At 29.3% G+C, this 23,715-nt stretch overlaps 2 protein-coding genes across 2 annotated transcripts in view; one reads left to right on the top strand and one right to left on the bottom strand.

Moving 5' to 3' along the window:
- The window catches only part of LOC113376308 (A disintegrin and metalloproteinase with thrombospondin motifs 9-like), a 490,112-nt gene that overhangs the window by 76,579 nt on the left and 389,818 nt on the right, over positions 1-23,715 (bottom strand). The window lies entirely within an intron of this gene.
- LOC113378339 (putative thiamine transporter SLC35F3) overlaps positions 1,843-23,715 on the top strand; it is a 56,813-nt gene continuing 34,940 nt past the window's right edge. Inside the window, exon 1 of the mRNA XM_026618877.1 lies at positions 1,843-2,005. The gene's annotated coding sequence lies outside the window, so the exon portion shown is untranslated. The remainder of the gene's footprint in view (positions 2,006-23,715) is intronic.

Genomic DNA, 23,715 nt, shown 5'->3' on the forward strand with positions numbered 1-23,715 from the left:
CTACGGCCCTTCGGTCGCGTGGGCGGCGGGTCCGCGCACGCGTCATCTCGCCTAGCCGAATCGTATCGACGACGTCGCGACGACTCGCAGTACGCAACGTGTTTCGCGTTCCTGCAAAAGCCAAAACAGCTGCTTTCCTTTAGCACCGGGAGCAAGGATATACCGATCGAATAAAAAATATCCTAGGCGAAAAGTTATCGTGATGTGCAAGTTAGGCGCGTTCGATTACTGTTTTCACCAAATTTGAATTATTTTTAAATAAGCATCGGCGATAATATGTGGCGGTGGTCAGTGTATCGTAAGAGATCTAACGGATCAAACGTGCTCGAGAATGATAAACAGATCCAGATTTGCGAGAGCTCATGAAGATTAAAAACAGACATCATAATACAACACACAAAGACGGTCAAATCGTCTTTTGCTGACATGTCTCAATGTAAGTCAAATTTTAATTACGTCAAGTTGTTATTTAAGGTTTTTTCTGAAATTCATTACTTGTCACTTTCCTAGTGATTCTGTTACACTGCCCTCGATATGCGTTTAGGGGGTTTGAGGTAACTGACCTAGAGCGCTGTGACGCTAGGAGTTTTGACATCCGTGTCGTGTCTATCGATCATTATAATTCCTCTCTATTATTATTATTTGTTGTGTATTATCAGACAGTTCCACGTGCCCTTTTGTAGACATTGTCCGTACACAATCACCGAACTGCTGATCCACAAATGATGAGAAACTGGCTTTAAATTTAATGGCATACAAATTGCTTTTGATATTGATTTTACTTGATCAATTTTAGATAGAAAAATTTATGAATATTGATGATTGACTGTGTTATTTTGTCATTATTTCTTAATGCATAGATAAAATGATAGAAAATAACATATACGAGTACAACTACGTAATTTCTGATGTCAACTGATTACAAGAATAATTTGTTTTGAGTTTACATTCGAATACAGTGAATTTTTAATCCTATCAAATTATGTAGAATAACATTTTCAGCTTAGTGTTTCGTATATATAATTAATATTTCGTTAAATAAAATTACTTAGTTCTAAGTATCTTTGAAATTATATCAACATAATCATATCACATATTGTATTATTGTGTTAAAATAATTGTATGGGAACCGTAGACAGCATAGACAATAACATTTATTACCGCCATTGTTTTATCAATTGATATTTTATTACTTCAATATAAAACGTGTAAACTATCAACGAAGTTTTCATATAATATTTTGACGTCATCAAGGGTTCCGAAAGTTGTAAACTTACATAATCATTCTTCAACAATTATATTTTGTATTACAATTCAAATGCCATAAAGAATATGTTTCTAAGTGAAGCTAGCCCTTGCTTGGCATTGCTGCACCAATAAAATGTCAGCCCTATTAGATTAATTCTAATAACAATATCATCAAATATGGATGGATTAATCATTGGGTTACCATCTAAAAAAAATACGAAGTAAAGTAGAAGTTTCAGCCCAACAGCTCATAGGACTTAAGGTTCTGATTGCTGTTCAAAAAAAAAAAAAAAAAAAAAAATGAAGGGTCCCGAAAATTGTAAATTTCCATTATCATTCTTTAACAATTATATGTTGCATTACAATTCTAATGTCAAGATTTTTAATCCCTGTGTGAATCATCAATGACACAATGCATAATGTTTGTTTTGTATCTATGCCAATATTCTTATTAAAATAGCATTTGCATAAATCGATTCAATATTTGTATGATTTTTATCGTAAGCTGACAATTAACATAGTATCGGTCAGTAAATATACAAATACTGATTTACCGTCGTGGCCAGAATTATTTTCAAATGGTCTGCGGGCGTCGATTGTGGACGGCAATGTTTACTCAGTGGCATTCTACGAACTCGATTACATTATAATTGTTGATGGAATATGTTATCATATGTAGTTTATCAAATCATTGCATTATACCTGTCCAAACTGTCAGGAATTGTACTTGTGCATCCCCACAGAGACGTATAAATTTGTGAGTATTTTTTTACTGTATAATTTATATAATGGTTACAAATGTCCTTAGTGGACGTCTAACAAATTTAATAAATAAATAGCCATGAGTAGAAGTTACCACTTTTACTTTTGTTTTAAATGCAAAATATAATTAAGTAAGAATGTTTGTGTAAACAAATACCTTCAGCAGAGTTCTAGTGGATGTGTTCTTTTTGGCCTTTTGAAAATTTTAAAGCGAAAAGATTTTGGGCTAATTGATTTGGATGGGCAGTTAAAGTATTTTTACTTATTTCTACAAATTTTGATTATTTGTCTAAATGACTAGTTATGTTCAATCTATAGTGATTTCTTTTTACGACGTGCAATGGTTAAGAACATACCTAGCACAAACTAGTCTCGTGTACGATCCCAATCTCGGCTCGTTCGATGTCAAGCAGTATGTCAAATTTCCAACATTAAAAAGACTGGTTGACCGCTAGGTTGCCATATCGAGAAAAAATGCTAGGTTAGGATGAAACGTAGTAGTTTTAATCTTAATCTTTAAACGTAATAGTTAAAAAAAACTTCGGTCGATTTTAGTTTTAAACCAGAATAAAGTTTTGACCAAACTGCAGTTATGTAAATTTCTAACTTTTTTTAACCTCGTTGTTAATATTGCATCTGCGAGTATGATATCTCATAGTAATTACTCAGAAATTTCCTTGTTAAGCCAAATTATATGACATGTGTGACAAACGACAATGACGCTGACCCTCTTAAATTTTTTATGTGGTATATTTTATTAACTTAATTTAGAAGTTACATATTTACACACATCTGTATTATTATAGTAGAAATCGGTTTAAACGATCATGGGATACAATTTCTTACATAATACGTCATTTTTCGCCAATCCCTGCAATCCCTGCAGTTTGAAACATATTGTCTTTACAATGCAAAATAAGCTTTCTCGTATAAATTATTATTTTTAGTGAACGTATAATTTAATTTTTGTGAGTGTAGTCTATTTAGAAAGAGTCGTGCAAAGTAAAAAGTTTATTGCCGAATGATTTTATCTTGTAATATGATAAATTGTATACTCGAAATCATAAATGTCAAACTTGCGAATTTCTATTGCATATGTCAAATGAATATGACTTATGGTTCTAAATTTGCGTATTATTATCTAACGTAATGAGTCTTAATACTTTCAAAAATATTTCAATAAAAAATAAATTGATGTTGCATCAATACGTTTTGATAACCGTTTGTTTGATGCTACCGATTAATAGTTGAACCGTGGAGTTTTTTTTGCATATTAAATTGTACATTCATAGAACAAGTATTGAAAATGATCTGACAAGAAATATGTTTATTTGCTTATATAAAAATATTTGCATTTAGTATTTTGTAAAGCACGTCTACTTGTTGAAGTGGATATGACCTAATTTATCATCGAAGCAATTTTTTAAAACTATTTTAAATAAACAATTGAAAATATTTCTGTAAAATCATCGTTCTTATTAAATCTTGGGTCAATCATTCTGATGGTCACTTTTTTTTTGTTCAATCTTCGAGTTGGTTTGTATTTATGAACTTATAGTGAATTTGAATGCTAGTTATATTTAAAATTTGATTTTAATATTTATCAAAAATTGTACGAGGCATTTCTGTGTTGAAGTTAATTCCCTGTTAGAAATTATCTAGTGTTAAATAAATATGTTAATCCCTTAAATCTGCAATAGACATTTTTGATTAACTTCTTGAATTGGGTGAATTTAAAGTTTGATTTGTATTTTTATAAAAAAATAGATCCTTTGTATTTGTTTTCTTCATCTATAATCTAATCACATAATGTTTTTTTGTTAAAATATATTAATTGGAATTGCCAATGGCTTTTTGTGGTTCTTTTTTTTAATATAAATCGGCTTCCGTTATTCACAAAAATAGCCATTTACATGGCTTAATATATCTAAATTAAGCTAGCTTTTATCAAGCGTCAGTGACATCAGATTTTCACGTGAGATTAGAGATCTAAAATATGGCAAGTGAAAATAGTATTTTGGGACATGGCTATATGCAATTTTTACATCACAATAAGAAATATATATATAATGCGATCTCGCCAGAAAGAAAATGGTCAACCTCTGGGTTGTCTAGAAACATAATATTAATGAATTTACATTACAACAGCTTTTTGAACACATATTAATAATCAGTATTTAAATATAAAAAAAGAAAATTAATAGTCAGCCTTTGATTTAGACGTGGGCTTCATACATATTGCGGAATTGAAGTAAAAGTTACTAGATTTTTTAAGTACTATATTTAAATTATTCATTTATTTTTTATTTATTCATTCCAAATAATATTTATACGGATAGTAAATATTACTTCAGATTTTTGTTAATAGTTAATATTCAATATCAATTATTTATATTTTCATAGATTAATAATAATATTAACTTTTTGAAATACAAATCATTTTTGTTTTCATTATTATTACATTTCAAATAAAATTACTTATTATTATGATCCCAAATTAGCTTATTAAACAAATGTTATATTCAATATCAATTATTTATATTTTCAAAGTTTCATAATAGTATTAATATTTTTATAAGGTTGTCAAATATCTCCCTTCCGCCTTTTTGTATTATAAACCAAGAGCAAAAAAGCGGAAGGGAGATATTTGACAACCTAATATATACACATTATTTTTATTCTCATTATTCTGCGACGGGAATTGTTTCAGAGGTCCCGGGTTCGATACTCACATCGAGCAGCCTGTTGTCTGGCAGCAGTGATAACGATTTTCACTTAAAAATATAGATAGTAATATGTTTCCAAGTGAAAATAGCCCTCACCCGGCATTGCTGCACCAATAAAAATACTTGCCTTATTACAGAAATTGTAATAATAATCTATCATAAAAAGATGTGACAACTGATTGGGTTGCCATCTGTCAAACAGACTAGTATTAAGTCAAATCAGCACAACAGCTTACAGGACTATTGGGTTCTGATTGCTGTTCAAAAAAAAAAAAAAAATTCTCATTATTCTTACATTTTGAATAATTTTTTTCATTATTATGATATCAAATTAGCTTATTAGACAAACGTATGTGTTATTAGTGTGTTAGCAAAGTCTTTTACACCAACTACTTTGCTTATTTTTTTCCGTGTTTGTATTTCTACAGAACAACTGAGATGAATTTTTTCATTTGAAAAACTGCTTTGTTTAATTTGGAAATCATCATTATAATAATGTTATAAATAAGTAAATTTTATTCTTACCATTAATATGAAAATACTAAAAATTTCTCAAACGCAAAGTGAAATACAACTGGTGCGCAAATTGCCCACAATTCCACTAATTGACTTTTAAACTCGCCTATTACGGTAAATGCGTTCGATTTTTCCTCTTCATTACGAATGTAGTTACAATGTCATTAATTGTTCGCTGAAGTGTAGTACTGTGTGTAGTGTAATTGGCCTCAAGAAGTCTTTGCAGAATTATATAATAATGCGTGAATGAATGAGTTGTCTTTAGGAGAGGATTCACACGGATCGACGGGGTCGTAACACGAAGGTTCGCGTGATCGGGGTCTCGCCACTAACTATGCAAAATAGATTTCACTTTAGGTGCGTTTGCGGAATATGACTTTAGATATGACCTAATACAGTTACACCTAGATAACGAACACGGGCTGTTGACACGACCGATGAAACATCGCTAAAAATTTAATTAGGCGGGGTTTCTAGAAGATCAAATTTTGATAATTATATCAAGCCTAGTTTTTTTCTTACTCCTTCAAGAAGAATGGGGAGTTTATTTTTTTGCTATAATTTCTATTTGCTAATTTTGTTTTTGCAATGTTTCCGGTCATTCTGAATCATTTGATACCACAATTACAAAAAGTATGTGTAGGTGCGCCTAAATTTGACCTCTCTTCAACATTTCTTTAACCGAACCGACTTAAAAAATTTGAAAGTTATTTGATAAAACTGTCATTTGATAAAAGAACTCGCATTGATTAGTTTTGCGAGACGATTAGCTTAGCAGTTTCTTTCGAATTAGCAGAAAAATACAAAAATGTTTGCCGCATTTTTTTTTTTAACAAATTTTGAAATTTTCGAAGCCATTCCAAGAAATTCGATATGGAACGATCGGCTAAGCCTTCCTAATGACCGACCATCACTAAAAACTTTTTTGACAATGTTAATGAAATTTTGTACTCTCGAGTTGATAGTAGTCTTCATTGATACTTACTTGGTACTTTGTTAGAGTTTATTTATTTGCGATGTTTCTAGTCATTCCGAATCGTTGGATACAACACTTAGAAAAGTTACGTGTATAATGTGTATGTCAGCCTAAATTTGACCTTTTGTCGACGTTTCCTCATAAATGGCTAAAACAACTTAAAAATGTGAAAGCAATTCAACGAAACTCCATAAGGACTAGCGTTGTTCAGCTTTGCTAGACGATCGACCTAGCCATTTTTTTAGAATTAGTACAAAAATGCAAACATTTTTGCCGCAAAAAATCTTGGACAAATTTCAAAGCCATTCCTTGAAATTCGATATGGCATAATCTACGGAGCATTATTAAAATTAATGACCGACCATCATTAAAAACTTTTTTGACGATTTTAATGAAACTTTGTATTTTGATATAATTCATGGTTTTAACGAGCATACTGAACTATTATAGGACTGCGATAAGTGGTTTAATTATGAAAATTCCTTAAAGTTTGGTATAATGTTGCTCATTATATTTTCATATAAGTTAAGTCAAAATATTTTGATCGTCATTTTAAAAGTTGCGCAAATACAATTCTGGTTAAGGTTGGTTATTCACATATAGCAGCTTCTTATACATATGCAACTTACTTTAAAACAAAATGCCACTTACACCTAGCTTTTTTATTTTTATTCAAACCAGCCCCATACAAATTATGATAGATAAACCTAAATCATCATTATCTCAGTAAAGTTATATATATTCATAACAATTTACATTCGGCAACAAAGTTATTTTTTTTCATATTTTTTTGTATTTGGTAATAAAATGCACAACTTGTATTATAATAATGATAATAATCAAATAATAATGAATTTTGAAATTTAATAAAGAAATTCACTATTATTGTTTAAAATAACAATATTTTGTGGTAATTGAATAAATAACTTCTCTGAAAAACGAGCAATATGTTAAAAATGAAAATAGGTGGTCGCATATGAAAATCTTGTCGGATTTTTTTTTATCTGGAATGTTTAATTTATTAATTCATAATAATAATTGCTAGTACTGCCAGGTACGTGTGACGGGTACGTGAACTGAGTTAAACTCTAACTCGATTGAAGGAAGAATATTGAGAGATTTCCTAGTGCCATTTCACATTGCAGTACCCGAAAATTAGCTATTTTTAATTGGAAAGATATTTTTGATTTATATTTTCAAGTTATTATTATCACTACTTAAGCGTTACGCCCTGGAATACTTTAGTTTTAAATATATGTATATGCCTCTATATATATAATATATATTATATATATATATATATATATATATATATTACTATTATACGCATATGCAAATATATAGCGTGTGTATTTTATTATTGTTTAGTAGTCTTTTGAGTACAATTACTCATTTTCAAGTGTTCAGACATTAAACGTTATGAAATAGTTATAAGAGAATGCGTGAAACATACATATTTGTCCTTGCTTCATTATATATGCGACCAACTGCATTCGGCCCGAGAAACGTAATTAAATCCACTTCTAATTATATATATCTACAACCAAATCTTTCCAGTTTATATTACATAAATGTGTTAAATTAATATCTTTAATTAATTTTAATTGTCCCATAAATGTGTACTATTACATAATCTAATTTGAGAGTCTGGTGTTATTCAAAATTCATCGTTCCGAAATGTTCCTCTGACGCATCGACCCGTTGACTTTTCACAGGTCGCGTCGCGTCGTCTTAATTTTCACCATGACGTCGGCGTATTTTTCCAGAGCCAGAATTATTAACCGGATTAAAACAGTGGTGAATTCATTAAATGTATCGATTTTGATATTTTGAAGTAAAACTTTTTTAGGCCCAACTAGAGTGTAAATCCGCACAAATGCAACGGAAGTGCGTTACGGCAGATAAGATAAGAGTCGAGTGCCAATGATTTGTCAATAGCTCTCAATGATATCATTTCTATACGGGTTGATTGTGGTTAGTCGTCGCGTATGTGAATAGAGATCTGTTGTTGTATGCGTACCGGCGACAACGTTGTATTTCGGCGTACCGATATCAACAAGAAAATCAGCATAGATAAATAAACATTTTAAAGTTACATCGTAGTACAAATATGGATTTAATGAAAAATGCCTGAGTTAGAGGAATATTTTACCTTGTTTCTTGAAAATAATAAAACGTAAAATAAAAAACGTAACTTCATTGATTAGAAATTATTTCTATATTATTCGTAGTTTTTACAAACCTTTGAAGTTATTAAAATGTAATGTAAATATTTTTTAGGCAAGACAGATATTAGAACTGTTCAAAGAATGAGATTATATCGCCAGCGAAAAAGTAAAAAAAATACTACCAGTCAATGAATGTATGTTAATTTTAATTACATGAAGTTATTCAAACACAATTACATGATGAGTGAAGTTGCGAAAACAATATTTGTTTAGGCGATGTTACCTACATAATACAACATAATCCAACAAATGTGTGAACAAATAATATAGAAGGTTCAAGTCCTAAATGCTAATTACAATGACAAACCGGTCATATCAAATTTAAAGTATGACTTTAATTACATCATTGTTTTTAAATATTATACATATTTTTAATGCCATTATAAATAATATATGTAATTTATAATTCATCATTATATAAATGTGTATAATGGTTGACACTAATAAATGTGTGCATCACGAGTGTTACCATATTACTAACAAACATTATTCAAAATTGTTATATGACGTATTTATTTCTACTTGAATGCCATCTTACACAGTAGCAAATAAGTTTTACTTCAATCGCGTGGGAACCTTACGCGCACTTTTTTTTTGTATTTTTTTACATTTATTTTCCAATGACTGTAATGACTTTCAAACAAATGAGTGAACAACTAAAAAATCAGCAGCTATATCGCTTAGCAAATACTAATTTTATAAAGATCGATTTCATTTATTTTTAACCCATCATTAATTATTTAGACTAGCTATTATTCATTATTGATGACCATCTATTTATATATTATATGTCGTTATGACTATCTATTTATCTAGTGTATGACCGTTTTTTAACCAAGATAATTTATAAAGTATTTAGCGATATATTTTAAATTTTATATGGAAATAATAATTCATATTGCGTGTTTATTATTCTGTCGTAAAAAATAGTGATAAATGCTAATGCACTTGAAAATTCGGTTTGGTCAGTGATTTTTATTCATACGGTCATTAATTTTTATTTATTTGTATGAAGACTGGATAAAAATAGTGGTGGATTCATTGAGTTTATTAAATTATTTAAATTCCAATTAGAAAACGAATAATCATCAGTTTTTTAAATCACAAATATTCATTATTTTTATAGAGATAAATTTTTGATCCGTTATTATTTTGATGCTCATCTATATTATATGGCCTGAACCATTTTTCTTCTAACTAAGAAAACTTTTATATTCAAAATATATTACATATATGTTATGATGTTAAAGAACAATTTTCTGTACTTGCTTTAGTTTATATGAAGTTTATTATTTAGCTGATGGTCCAGATACAGGGTGCATCATTAATATGAAAATATTGAAGTTTTGTTTCCGCAATGAAGGAGGTCATTTGATCGACATTGTTTTCTAAACATATCTGGGAAAAATTGTAAGGCTTCAAATTTGATAATACAAAAAAAGTTTATCAAAATTCATTGAAAATTGTTTAAGTTATTCAGCACTTCTATTGACCACATATAAATGGCGCTCCCTGTAGATTTGTAGCTTTTCATAACCGAATATAAAGATTAAATTCTGCTGAATTTTATATCTACTGATTGAATAATGATTATATCGTGGCCAAAACTAAAAAAAAAACTGTTAGACGTGGACCCGGAACGTAGGCGACTATATTCATATTATTCATTACAGTCGTAGACCATTGTCAGATGTATTCATTTGCAGCTGATTAATCTATCAAATTGCGCGCAAGATTGTCTAAATAAACTAAAAATAACTTTATTCATATTGTTAAATTTGATTATATCGATCACAAATCGATTTGTATAGAGACATTGGTTGATATTTTGCTCATACAATGATTATTTTCTCATAAAAAATATTTATATTTAACATATAACAGCCGTGTTTCTCCAATTGCCATACTGACAATGAGAGAGTATTTTTCCCAAACTTTGTTTGCTGTTACAGTGCAATGAATTTGTTCAGTAAAGTTCTGTTTTGTTGACGATACAATATTTATCTCCATGAGTTTCAAGCTCTCGAAAAAACTGTAATGAACGAGTTTGCATAAATTTGTATACTCAGAAAGTAATGGATTGTGAATGCAGACAGTTAAATTGAAATTATTCCGAAACGTTTAGCAGACAATTATTTTGTACTCTGCAAAAAATATCTTCTAGAATAAGAAAATGGAATATGAAATAAAATATACAATTAAAGATATAAATTATGCATATCGGTGTTTGTTCCTGCTTGTGATTTTTTACTATTGAAATTCGAAAAAACAACAGTCAAAAGTTTTATAATTTGATACATTTAAATTTAATTTGTAACATTTTATGATAAAGTTATTACATTATTATGAATAATGTATTATGTTTGTTTGAATAGATATGTCCAGTCTTTTCCTTGCAACCACAAGATTACAAGACATTACAAGATTTCGTGCAACCTCATCAAGCAGTATTGATGTTCATTTTTACTAGAAATTATAAATCAAACATATTTTTCTTAATAAAAGTAGTCTTTCCGAGCTTTCCTGGGCTATTAGTTAAATTAAAAAAATTATTTTCAGTATGTAAAAATATAATGAGTTGCCTTCCAAATTCCATTTGTAAAAAAAGTAATTGTCTTCATTGAAATAGGTAGATTGTAATTGGAATACAGACAAAAATATTAGTTCGATTTTTAAGACTAGTTCAATTTAATCAAATTTTGATTGAACAATAGCTGGAAATTATAAGGTTATTATTGATTAGAGCTTGTGAATAAATAAATAAAATATTTAATGCTGAAACTACCAATTAATTAATTAGCATAATAAATATTTTGCAAATAACATCGATTGGTAGCTATTAATATATGTATATTTCAAAATTATTTAAACAATGTATAAAATTGTCGATAAAAGTAGTATACCATATAGTAAATCAATGTTTAAAGAGTTACAGATGTGTATTCACAACAGAAATAACGGATAATATAACAAAATTTCACATACGGTACAAAATACTTCCTTATGAATTATTTTTGTAAAAAAATATTTATATATTTATATCATTTTAATTAATTTTGTCCAGTCGTTGAAAATTGAGTAAAGTTGTCATACTATATTTCATACAGCAATATGATATGAGTAATAGCATATTTAATTTTTTCATTACATTACATGCGTTTTATTTATTGGTGTAAAAATTTAACCAAAAATGTATGCATCGATTTTCTTTCACCTTTCATATAGCGCGGTTTCCTTTCAAAAATAGTCTATAAAATTTCCCGCAACTTAATTTTTGATATTTCCCTGTTTTATTTTTCTGCCAGTGTATAAAACTGAAATATCTTCTTGAATTATTCACTGGTTGTAAATATTTGAAAAGTATGCTACTCCGCAGAATGTAGTTCAGTCAATAGACGTTAATAAAATACGTGTTCATGAATTTTATAAAATGTTTTCATATATTCTCTTTGAGCTCACCATCACCTTTATCGACGGTTACTTAAAATAGTTCGGAAAATAATATCATGTCACAAAATGATTCCTTGAAGAATACCTATTTAAACTCGTCAAGTTATCAAAGTTCTTATAAAATCCATTACATTGCGATGTATTTTTAAAATAAAGACCAGAGAACAGAGAATAGTTTGCATGTACGGTAGTTGTAACCTATTTATGTTATCTGCTTTGATTAAATTTACTGCGTTAAGATAGGTAACCTCAGCATGAAATCATGTAATTAAGTCGTATTTATTGGATTCTCTACGCATTTGCTTTTAAGAAACGCTACAATTTGCTTAATTGTAGAATTTTGATGAAAAAACTTCGTTTACTATGTATAGTCTGTAGATGGGATGATTCACATTTTATGCAATTTATGTCCATTATATATAGATGACATTGTCCAGTACCCACGTCTTTAATTCAAAAATTCCTAATTTTTTAATATTCCATCCTATATTTTTTAATATCCTATTTGATGTCCTGTCTTTGTGATCCATTTATGGTCTTAGCATAAGCTGTACGTATTGGAAATTGCAGTTTTTTACTCAGTATAAGAAATTCAGAAAAAAATAATATAGTATCTGCGATAAAAAACATCACAATTAATTTTTCCACACAACATAATTGCTTCAATAATTTAGTCTATAATTTTCATAATCTCGTACCATATATTAGTTGGTTTTTGGCAATTATAATTTCTAAAGTACATTTCCATATTGTAGTTCATATGTGCACTCTTCAATTTAAGATCAAATTGCTAAATATTCTATATCCAATGCCAATCAAATGAATTTTTTAAACATGAAACAAATTTCTAAATCATTTTCTCAATAAGTAGAAATAGTTTGTATTGTTAAATAATTACATACAAAGTAATAAAGTAAAGCAAAATGCGAAAATATGTGTATGTGTTTCATACAATTTTACTTTTACCTTTTTTGGTCTTTTCATAAATTATTTTTGCTTTCCTACAGTAGTATCATGTGATTGTGGTGTTGTAAAATGTGTTAGTATAGTGTGTTTTTCCTGATCTGCTGAATGATGAGACATATCTAGTCTCGAAACGTATAAAAAATTAAAATAAATTCTTTACATTCGACGCATTGGGTGTTCTATTCATTTCAATATATATATATATATATATATATATATATATATATATATATATATATATATGTTGATGAGTTATTTATAATCGGGCAGTAACACCAAGTAAAAAAAACTAAAGTAGTTTTGAAATACTTTATTTATCCATACGTTTCGGTCTTCATCGAGACCGTCACTCAGTGGAAAAACTAAAAGATTTTATATGATGTAGAAGGAAAATAATATAAAGTTATAGAACTTATATATAAGTATTTACAGAATTAATTATACAAAAATACACTACACTATTACACTGTGATAAACCAAGCTATTAACTGGAGTGATAATCTAAAGAAAGAAACAAGACCACACAGGCTCGCGAGCCCACCCATCAAAATTTTGCTTCCGACGCCACTGTATATATATGTATAATTTTTTTTCCACTCCAAAACTAATTCCGACTCCTGGGCAACTCATGATCGCCACATCACTCTCCTATATTTCTCCTATCTTCTTAGAAAGGTATTAAAAAATATTCAAAAATTGAATCAATTTATGAAATCGATATGCCATGACAATTATATTATTTTATTTTCTCTCTCCGTAAGCAACTCCGAATATGGCAACTATATGTTACCATATATATATTCTTGATCATTACGTTTTTTACAAAAATTAATGGATCTCTTCCAACATCCAGATTCTAGCAATAGGACTGAAACAAAAAAAAAACATTATTTCCAGTTTAATAATACTGGAACAAAAAGTCCTTTGAATAATGTGCGCATAATTCCAAAGTCGTCCTTGATGACGATATTAATAGCCTTATATAATAATGACCTTTCCCTTGGGCGTGTTGCCGGATCTCGTACCTGGGGAAATTCAAACAAATGTTTTCGCCGCCACAATGGGCAGAATGTTCTAACGAAAGAAAGCCTTTGATGAAAATTCTTTTTGATATCTGATACTTGATATGCTTTGAACTTGATTTTATAAGGGATTGGTCAATATTTTAAGACCTAAGCTGAAGATTATATTTGTAAAACTGCTACTGTTATTCAATAGATATCTTAATCTTTTTCTATTATAGCTCGTAATGATGATAAATATTAGAATATAAAAAATTAACTCAGGTAGGTAACTATTAACAATAAATATCGTGTAACTTCTAAACGAATTCGCTAAAGCATTATTCTATTATTTACATTATTGTATTTATTTTGAACTCTTTACTACTCGACATTCTTATATTATTTTTGATATTAAATTCTATACATTTTTTGTATACTTTTTACAATTACATTGATTATACCAAATAAATATATTTGGTATATTAGTTTATAATCAGCATTCACAAAGTTTTTTATACAAAGTTCTGAGATTCAATTTTGGTATAATAGGGCGAGGTCCAAAGATCCAATTTGACTATTAGTAATTATGTTGTGAAAACCAAACCAACTACATCACAACACATAATACGTATCAAACAAACAACTATTGAACAATATTTATAATACCAAACTAATTTATCATTAAAAATATGTTTCTTTCGCAATTATTCTAAACGTTGTTACCCAGAAAGCAAGAAGGTACACTGTTTAATTTTCAAGTTTGAAGGAACTTTACAGAATAATAGCTACAATATTTAATTAATGTGTTGCAGTTTAATACTAGATTGAATTTAAATTTCTGTGAAATCATATATTGATAAAGATACAACTTCTGTCAAGAATACTTATTTTATGGGCATAATTTTACACAACTTTTGCCTGGCACTTTGTCAGAAGCATATTCACCATTAAAGTTGTGATCACAATTAATTTAATGTATCTCTTGTAAAATTGGTGTTTTAACTTGTTCTACTTCCTTTTACTTTTAACTTATTTTTTCACTTTTTCAGTGTAAAGGTTCAGTTGGTCCTTTTTATCCTAACCATGTGTGAACTTTTATAGAGGTTATTTGAAAAAATTGTGGAATTTAATTTAACATTAACAACATACCTTAGAAAACAATTAAAAGACGTATACTTGAAAATGATATTCAGCTATCAAAAACAATAACAAAAAATATATATATACTGTAGTTAAAATATCGACATGGTGGCCGTTTATGTCGTCAGCGACGTCGCCCGATTGACGACAAAGGCGGGTTTAATCTCTTGTGCCCTCTACTTCAAAATAGTATTGAAATATCATACTTGCTTTCAATATAATTATACTGGATATTTTTTCTCACGGACCTTTAAGCTTGGCTTTAACCTACTTCTTTCATTTTTTTTAGTCACTACTATATTTATAACTGTCCAGTTATGGACATTCAGTAAATTTGTTGATTCACAACTCAACAGTTGTATAAATAACATTACCAATATTTTAATGATAATAATATAAACTTAACTATTTTCTTACAAATAATAACTTAGTTATTTTAATCTTCATCAGGAAAATTGATGACTTAAATCAAATGGCGATTTTCTCTTCAGTCTTCGACGATGGTTTTATATTAGTTTGCTAGTGAATTTGGATGAATTTGGTTGAGTTTGTTTCTATATTTATGCTATGTTTTTGTTATTCCTACAAATTTTATGGTAGGTGAATTTGTGTTGAGATGAATCAGCCAGTTCGGACATATTTTAGTGCTCCCACTTCTTCCATATGAGTGAAGCATTTGTCCTTAGCTCTATGTAAATTCCGGCTCAACACTAACCACATCCACATCCATCCCGATTCGCCTCCGTTGCCGATACGTGAGCCTTATCTACTAGTTTTATTGCAACTCGGCGATGAGATTATCACTTTATTATCTCATTTTATGATGCCTAATAACATGCCATAACAACCGGTCGCTCACCTACTTATTTCGACAGGTGACTCGCTCTCAAGACAATTTATTACGCTATTGTGAAAATAAGAAACCACCCGGTGAAAATGAATTTGATAAAAAATATTAGGGAGATTGAAAATTGCAACAATCGATTGATATCGATCTTATTATTTATTGCTGAATAGTAAATTGGGTTAGTAATTTTTGTAAGTTGGATTTTATTGGTGTTTCGTATGACAAAATTTGATTTTTTTAATGCTTCGTTGAACACGTTTATTAACTTCCCGTAGGGTAAGTTATTGTAATGGGCCGAAAATCGGAATTGAAAATTTTAACATTTCTCGACGTTTTGAAGGTTTCTGAACGTTTTGGCATACCTCAGAAAAAATGGATTGGTGTGTGTGTATGTATGTATGGATACAAATTTCCAGTCACGTTTTAGGGCGCACGGATCACCGATTTGAATGGTTCAAAAACATTCGATTCCTATTGATAGGGAAAAGAGCTGATTAGTTTTTGGCAAAGGCAGGTCCAACCGTTTAGGAGATACGGAGCAAAGAGTGCAGAAAATAGAAATCGAATTTTTGAGAGAACGGAGTATCCGATTTGAATGATCCAAAAAGCATTCAATTAGTAATGATTGGGAAAAGTGCTTATTAGTTTTTGGCAAAGGCAGGCCCAGCCATTTCGAAGATACGGAGCTAAATATGTAAAAAATGGCAGTTTTTGAAAGAACTAAGCGTCCGATTTAAATGATTCAAAGAACTTTCTGCTTGCCTTAACAAAATAATTGATTTTGGAAAAAAAAATTGTCCCAATTTTTTTTTTTTTTTTTTTTTATTTTTAGTTTTTTGTATATCGAAAATATTTCAGATTTTATTTTTAATTCTGACTATAGTTCTAATATACTTTACAAATAATTTCAACTCTGCAATTCAGGTTATATAATTCTCATAAATATTAGACAATGTTACAATGTTTATAATAATCTATTTGAAAACATTCAGTATTCCTCGAACATTTCGTTACGGTACGGGAAGTTCCAGCAATTTGCCTTAAGGCACGATGCCATAATTCCCTCAAGACAGAATTACACAATTGTAATAATTATAAATAAATATTATAAACTACTATATAATGGTCAGAATATGAACAACGCAGTTAGTGTTACTCATAGCTACAATACATTGTAAGAAGCGTTGATAAAATTTTTTTTCAAACCACAAACTGCGCCTTAACAACTAAGTAAAGCGTAGATTTACACTAAGCAGTGACATTGAACACTTTATGAGTCAGTCATCAAGTTTTCAATAAGTTCACATCAATATAGTTCAGTCGTCATAAAGTTTCCATAAAGTACAAATCAACATGAGTCAGTAGTATTTAGTTATCAATGGAGTTCTATTTAAGTTCAGTTGTTGAAGTTATATGTAAAGTGTACGAGAAGTTATGAAATAAATAAAAACATCAAACGTCTTGATCTGTTTCACTGATTCGCCTTCACAGTTGGCACCAGCTTAGTTAGCAGCAGGTAGAACCTACATATTGTTGGCACCGTCGCTGGATGGAGCACAACATATATAATAAAACGATAAAATTTTAAACATTGGCAACATTTCCGTTATTTTTTTATTTAATATTATTAACAGCAATTACGACTTGAGTCTTATAACATTTTTGTGACGACTTTTTAAAATGGTGGCTTTAGCAGGCAACCCAACGGTTGGGCTAAATGCCATATCTCTTCGATAAATTTATCATTGGAATAACTCTAATACTGATGACTTTTTATTGAATTTGAAAACGTATTTCTTTCTATATTTTATCGAAAACCGATGTCACTACTGCTTGACATCAGACTGTCCGAAGTGGGTAACCTATCTGGAACTTCTGATTGTAGGCCTTTAACTCTAACCTAACCATTATATTAGGCCACGAAAAAGCTTGACCACAGACCTGCCTTTATTTTTTGTGGTCTCAAATGCAGTCAATGGGTCTGAAAATGTTTAAATTTAATCGGAATAATCATCGTGCGTGTCAATGGAGCGTAATAGTCGTTTATCGCGTGCCTTCGGCAATAGCTTATTGTTGATTTAGAGGTCGCGCAGATAACCGGGCAGCATGCATAAAACAAAGTGACGAAATCAAACGAAAATATACACAGGTCATATGTTTACTAACATGCAATACATATTTTAGATCAGTTAACCCTTATCTGACTAACTTAGCCTGAACTAATTTTTTAATTCTAGCCATTTCAACGTGACCAACGGTACTCCATAATTAGATGGTAATTTAGAATACTATACTTGGCAATTTAGTACTCTACGTTTTGAATTATTTAAAATAGTTCTTTTTACTAAAAATAAACTGGTATTATTAGATAATCATTTAGTTTTACTACAAAGTTGCGAGCTCGAATCTTGCGTTGCAACCTGCATGCAAAAATATTGTTTGGCATGGCGAATCATAAACGTAAAAATTAGAATAGGAGAGCAATTGGGTTGCTTTCTGATGACTATTTTTAAAAATAGTCATCACAAAAGCTTATAGAATACCACAATTCTGATTTTCCTATGTTTGTACGATATTCCGATATTCGTTCGATATTTGTACGATATTCCGATATTTGTTCGATATTTGTACGATATTTCGTTGTTTGCACAATACTCGTGCGATATTCCGAAGTTCGTACAATATGTTTATTCGTTAAACTACGATACGGCGCTTACGCGCTTCCATTTTGTGTCTGTAAAACTGGCACGCAGCGCAATTGCTTTGAAAAAAAAGGTTCAAAATTTTCAAAAAAAGGAGTACGCGTAAAGTTCATACGCGATTGAAGTAAAATTTATTTGCTACTGTACAAGATGGCACTTAAATAAAAATACATACATCATATAACAATTTTGAATAATGTTTATTAGTAATATGGTAACACTCATGATGCACACATTTATTAGTGCCAGCCATTATACACATTTATATAGTGATAAATTAAAAATTATATATTTTATAATAGCATTAAAAGTATTTGTAATATTTGAAAACAAATAATGTGATTAAAGTCATACTTCAAATGTGACATGATCGTTTTGTCATTGCAATTAGCATTTAAGATTTGAACCTTTATTAGAGAAATGAAGTAATTACCGATTAATAAATTCTATAATATTCGTTCACAAAGTGGATTTTGTTAAACAACGCATAAACAAATATTGTTTTCGCAATTTCACTCATCATGTAATTGTGTTTGAAGAACTTCATGTAATTGAAATTAACATACATTCATTGACTGCTTGTATTTTTTTTACTTTTTTATTGGCGATCCAATATCATTCTTTGAAAAGCTGTAATATCTGTCTTGCCTAAAAATATTTTTCATTTTAATAACTTCAAAGATTTATAGAAAATACGAATAATATAGAAATAATTTCTAGTCAATGAATTTACGTTTAATTCACGAAACAAATGTTTATTTTGTTTTATTATTTTCAAGTAATCGGAAAAAATATTTTTCTGATTCAGGCATTTTCTATTAAATCAAGATTTGTACTAGGGTAGGGCGGGGCTAGTTGAGCAAATTTTTACTTAAACGGATGTAGCTCCTCAATGAAAAGTCTTAATAAATTGCTATACAGCTTAATGGATTTGTTGTTTATCGCTTAACAAAAGTGTTAATACTATATTTCGGTAATAAGTGAAATTTAAAAGCTACAGCTGTTTAAATGCAAAAAGTCAAGTATACTCAATGTACCCCATAGGTGGGGCAAGTTGAGCACTAAGAAAGTACAATGAAATCATAGGTTCAATGTCGATTAGTGATGAAATAAAATAAGTTTTTAATAGCCAGTTCTATATTTATAGTTTTTATTGGCATAGAAAACAAAACTTATAGTAATTTACTTTGAATAATTAACGAAAAGTAGAATCAACAAAACAATATCGTATCTTAGGAATTATTTTACCATTATATTCAGTATTTTTGTTTAAAATCAATATTTCTTTATATTATTACTCATAGACTTAGCTTAAATCTTAAGTTAATGGTAATTGCCTTAGTGGCAGTACAAGTTTAGCAACTATGCTCAACTAACCCCAACTCGGAATTTCAAAATAAAAGTGAGTTTATAAAAAAACCGTGAGAATTATATCCAGAATCTCTGTGCATCTTAAAAGTACTATAATTATATGAAAGAATAACATTTACCTGATTAAAAATAAATAACATTTGACTAAACCAGACGAAAACTCGTGGTGAATTACATTTTTACTTTTTGGTCTTGAAATAAACAAAACGCCCGTGAGCCTCACTCATTTGTCCAGCGGCCACTAGCGATCGCGGGATGTTTATTTCTTCCAAACCTCTATCTTTCCGCCATATAAAGCCTAAACGGACGGTGAATAGTTTTCGAGATATTTCGATTGCTCAACTTGCCCCTATGCTCAACTAGCCCCGCTCTACCCTACGATGTGACTTTGAAATGTTTGTTTAGCTATGCCGATTTCCTTGTTGATATCGGAACGCATACAACGTTGATGTCGGTACGCATACAACGACAAATCTCTATTCACATACACGACGTCTAATCACAATTGACCATTATAGAAATGATCGAGAGTTACGTTGCATTTGCACGGACTTCCGTTGCATTTTTACGGATTTACACCTTAGTCGCGCCTAAAGAAGTTTCACTTCAAAAATCAAAATATATAAAAAAATATTCAAAAAAGTCATTTTTCTTTAAATTTCAAAATTTTCAAACGTCTAATTTTTTCAGTTTTCAAAAAATTTTATTTTTGGGACGAGAAGTACCAGCAATTTGCCTTAGGACACGATGCACCACTAGTTCTGTCTATAATCCACATAAGTAAATATTTTATTATATTGAACGCGTAGTTTTCACAACCAATGTAATTCAAAATGACTTTACAGAAATACGAAACTCGTAATTTGATTTTTTCAAATTGCATTCAGTCAGTCATTGTCATCGTTATGAGAATTATAATAGAAAGCGTACTTTTTTATGCTCTAACATTGTGCATTTATAAAAGTCACAGTATAGTGATTTTAACCTTGTCGCATACGATTTGCGGTTCGTCTGGAAACCTCTGCACTATTTTTTTCTTTTGAACTATCGTTTTTGTCATAATATCTGCGGGTTAGAATCTAATAGTGTTATGTACAACCTTGTATTTATAGAAGTCGTATTATTAGATGGATTAGTGTGTGTATAGTTTACTTTTATCTGGATCAAGATCTTTGATCCAAAAGCGGGGTTAATTCATAATTTAGCTGTCTTATCGTTTTATCTTGTATAAAAATATGTAAGCTGGTCGTTACTCCGTGGTAGAAACTTGCTCTAGAAGCACTGGTTCCGGGTTCGATACCCGCTACTGCCATCTCGACATCAAGCAGTAATGATGTCAGATTTTCACTTGTAATTGTAGATCTATAATGTGATAAAGTAAAAATATTACTGTTAGAATAGTTTATGTGAATATTAGAACAAAATCTAATAAAGATATTATCAGATAGAGAATGGTCAACCATAAGGTATCACATCACAACAGCACATAGAATATATATTTTAAATATATTTGATCATCAATTTTATAAGAAAAATGTAATTACATTCGACTATATCTAAATTTTTTCTAACATTTTTCAACGTTCATGGAATTAATGTAACTATTTCAATCTATTTAGTGACATGATAATTCCGCAATATTAACATAAATTTAAAACCACAACCAATTATAATAGTAATAATTTTATTTGTATATATTTTTCTTATCGTTATTTGTTATAATTAAGACTTTCACGTCCGCGCAAATTGCAAAAATTTCGTGTGTCTCGCCGGAACTTTTTACGAAGTCGTTCATTAGAACGTAAAAACATAAAATTTGCGATAGTAATAAATTTAACTGCTTTTAATTATATAAGAGCTAATACACTAAATTGTAATTAATTGAAAAATACTCAAAGTTTTTGATAAAACTTTGATTGATGACAAAATTCAGGGTCTTTGGAAAATTTTAAAATATTATAGGCCTGTAAAAAGTGGTTCAATTATAAAAGTTCATTCAAGTTTGAAATAATGGGCTACACTTTTGAGATATGACTGCATTGGTTTTTAGCTTTTGTTTATTTTCAATTCATTAATGTATAAAATAACACTTATTTGAAAATAACTAACTATTGGAAAATTTGTAGAAAATTTAATAATCTGCAATAGTTTCTAATATCTTAAGATACTACAGTGACCCGTCATACTTACAAACTACTTGAATTATTGTATTGATATTTTACAGATTATGTCGATTATTTACATATATCGAGAAGAAACTTTTAAATAAAAATACCATTTACAATTAGAATCTACGTGTTCTATTTTTTACATCTGTTCTATGTATGATAAAATTAAATTTTACCCATGCTATTTCCATAGAAACTTTGGTTGGAGTGCGGACTATTTTAAAGTTAATATTAAGAGCTAAAACTTTCAGAGAATTGTTATTTATCAGCCCCTGCAAGCAAGGAAGTTTTATAATGTATTTTTTGTTGAGAACTGTGCAATTAATAAATAAAATATTAAGTTAGGAGTGAGTAGTATTTTATCTCAAAGCAAAACTTTCCGACATGTCTTGACAAAAAAATTTTAATTGTTTATTTTGAGATAAAGTCAATTATTCGAAACATTAATAATTCTTGATAATCAACTATGGGCCTATAATATTTTAGGATTTTGTTTATACCATAACCCTGACTGTGCCATGAAAATCGTCTGAAAAAAATTAACAATGGATTATGGGAATCCAACCAAGATGACTTTACCACTAATAAATAATTAATACGATTTTTCACTGATGTCTTGAACAGATTCTGAATTTTCAAAATTGTTGACGAAAAAACTGCGTTTATCTGCTAACACAAGTCCTTGCCGATTTTTATTAAACTACTTTTAAAATTTTGAAATCGATGCGGCTGATTTTATAGAAACTTCGAAAGAAGGAACACATATACTTTTCCAATTTTGGTGTCAAGAGAATTATTCAGAAAGACTCCAGTCTTCAAAAAAGTACAAAAGTATCGAATCGATTTTACTGGCTAAAATATGTACTATTCTTTCAAGAAGTTTACAAACTCCTATATAAAAATTGGAGTAATACCAAAACTAAATTTGGACATATTTTAGTGCATTAATAGTGTTTTTTTTTAATAATTCAATGTTATTTAGCAAATTAATTACTCAATCTCTTTCTCTATAAACATATTATAATCTAATTGGAAATTAAAGAAAATAATTAGAGTCAACATCAGGTGCAGATATCACGTGTTAAAATGCAAAACAATGATTTTATCAAAATATTTTCATACATGATATAATATGATTTCTAAAAACAACAAATTAAAATAATACAAAATGTAATTTTTGGTTCACCTTTTTTGAACGTAAAAAGAAAGATATCCATTTCTTTATTAATAAAGAATGCATAAATCGATTTACAATAGTCAATTGTAAAGGTATTGTGAGTAGTAGTGACTCATCACTAGACTTTTTAATAACTTCAGTTCCAATTAAAATAAATACATAAATAATTTGAGGTACTTTTACAAATAGAATGAACTTTCAGTCCATGATATATTTAAATCTGAAATCAAGTTTTTTATGAATGATTTGGCACTTTTTGCTAATTGGACAACAGCCATATAGAAATTTTGATTATATGCATATCACCATGTCTAGTTGCAATCAAAATATAATCAAACTAGTTAAATATGTATCTTTCTCAGAATTTTTCGTTCTATTTTAATTCTCAAAATCTAGGAACATCACGATCAAGTGCGTATTAAAAGGCTATTACT

The sequence above is a fragment of the Ctenocephalides felis genome, unplaced genomic scaffold (assembly GCF_003426905.1).
Source record: "Ctenocephalides felis isolate EL2017-DRISC unplaced genomic scaffold, ASM342690v1 CF-g0.4_SCAFFOLD_01886, whole genome shotgun sequence".
In the NCBI taxonomy this organism is placed as follows: domain Eukaryota; kingdom Metazoa; phylum Arthropoda; class Insecta; order Siphonaptera; family Pulicidae; genus Ctenocephalides; species Ctenocephalides felis.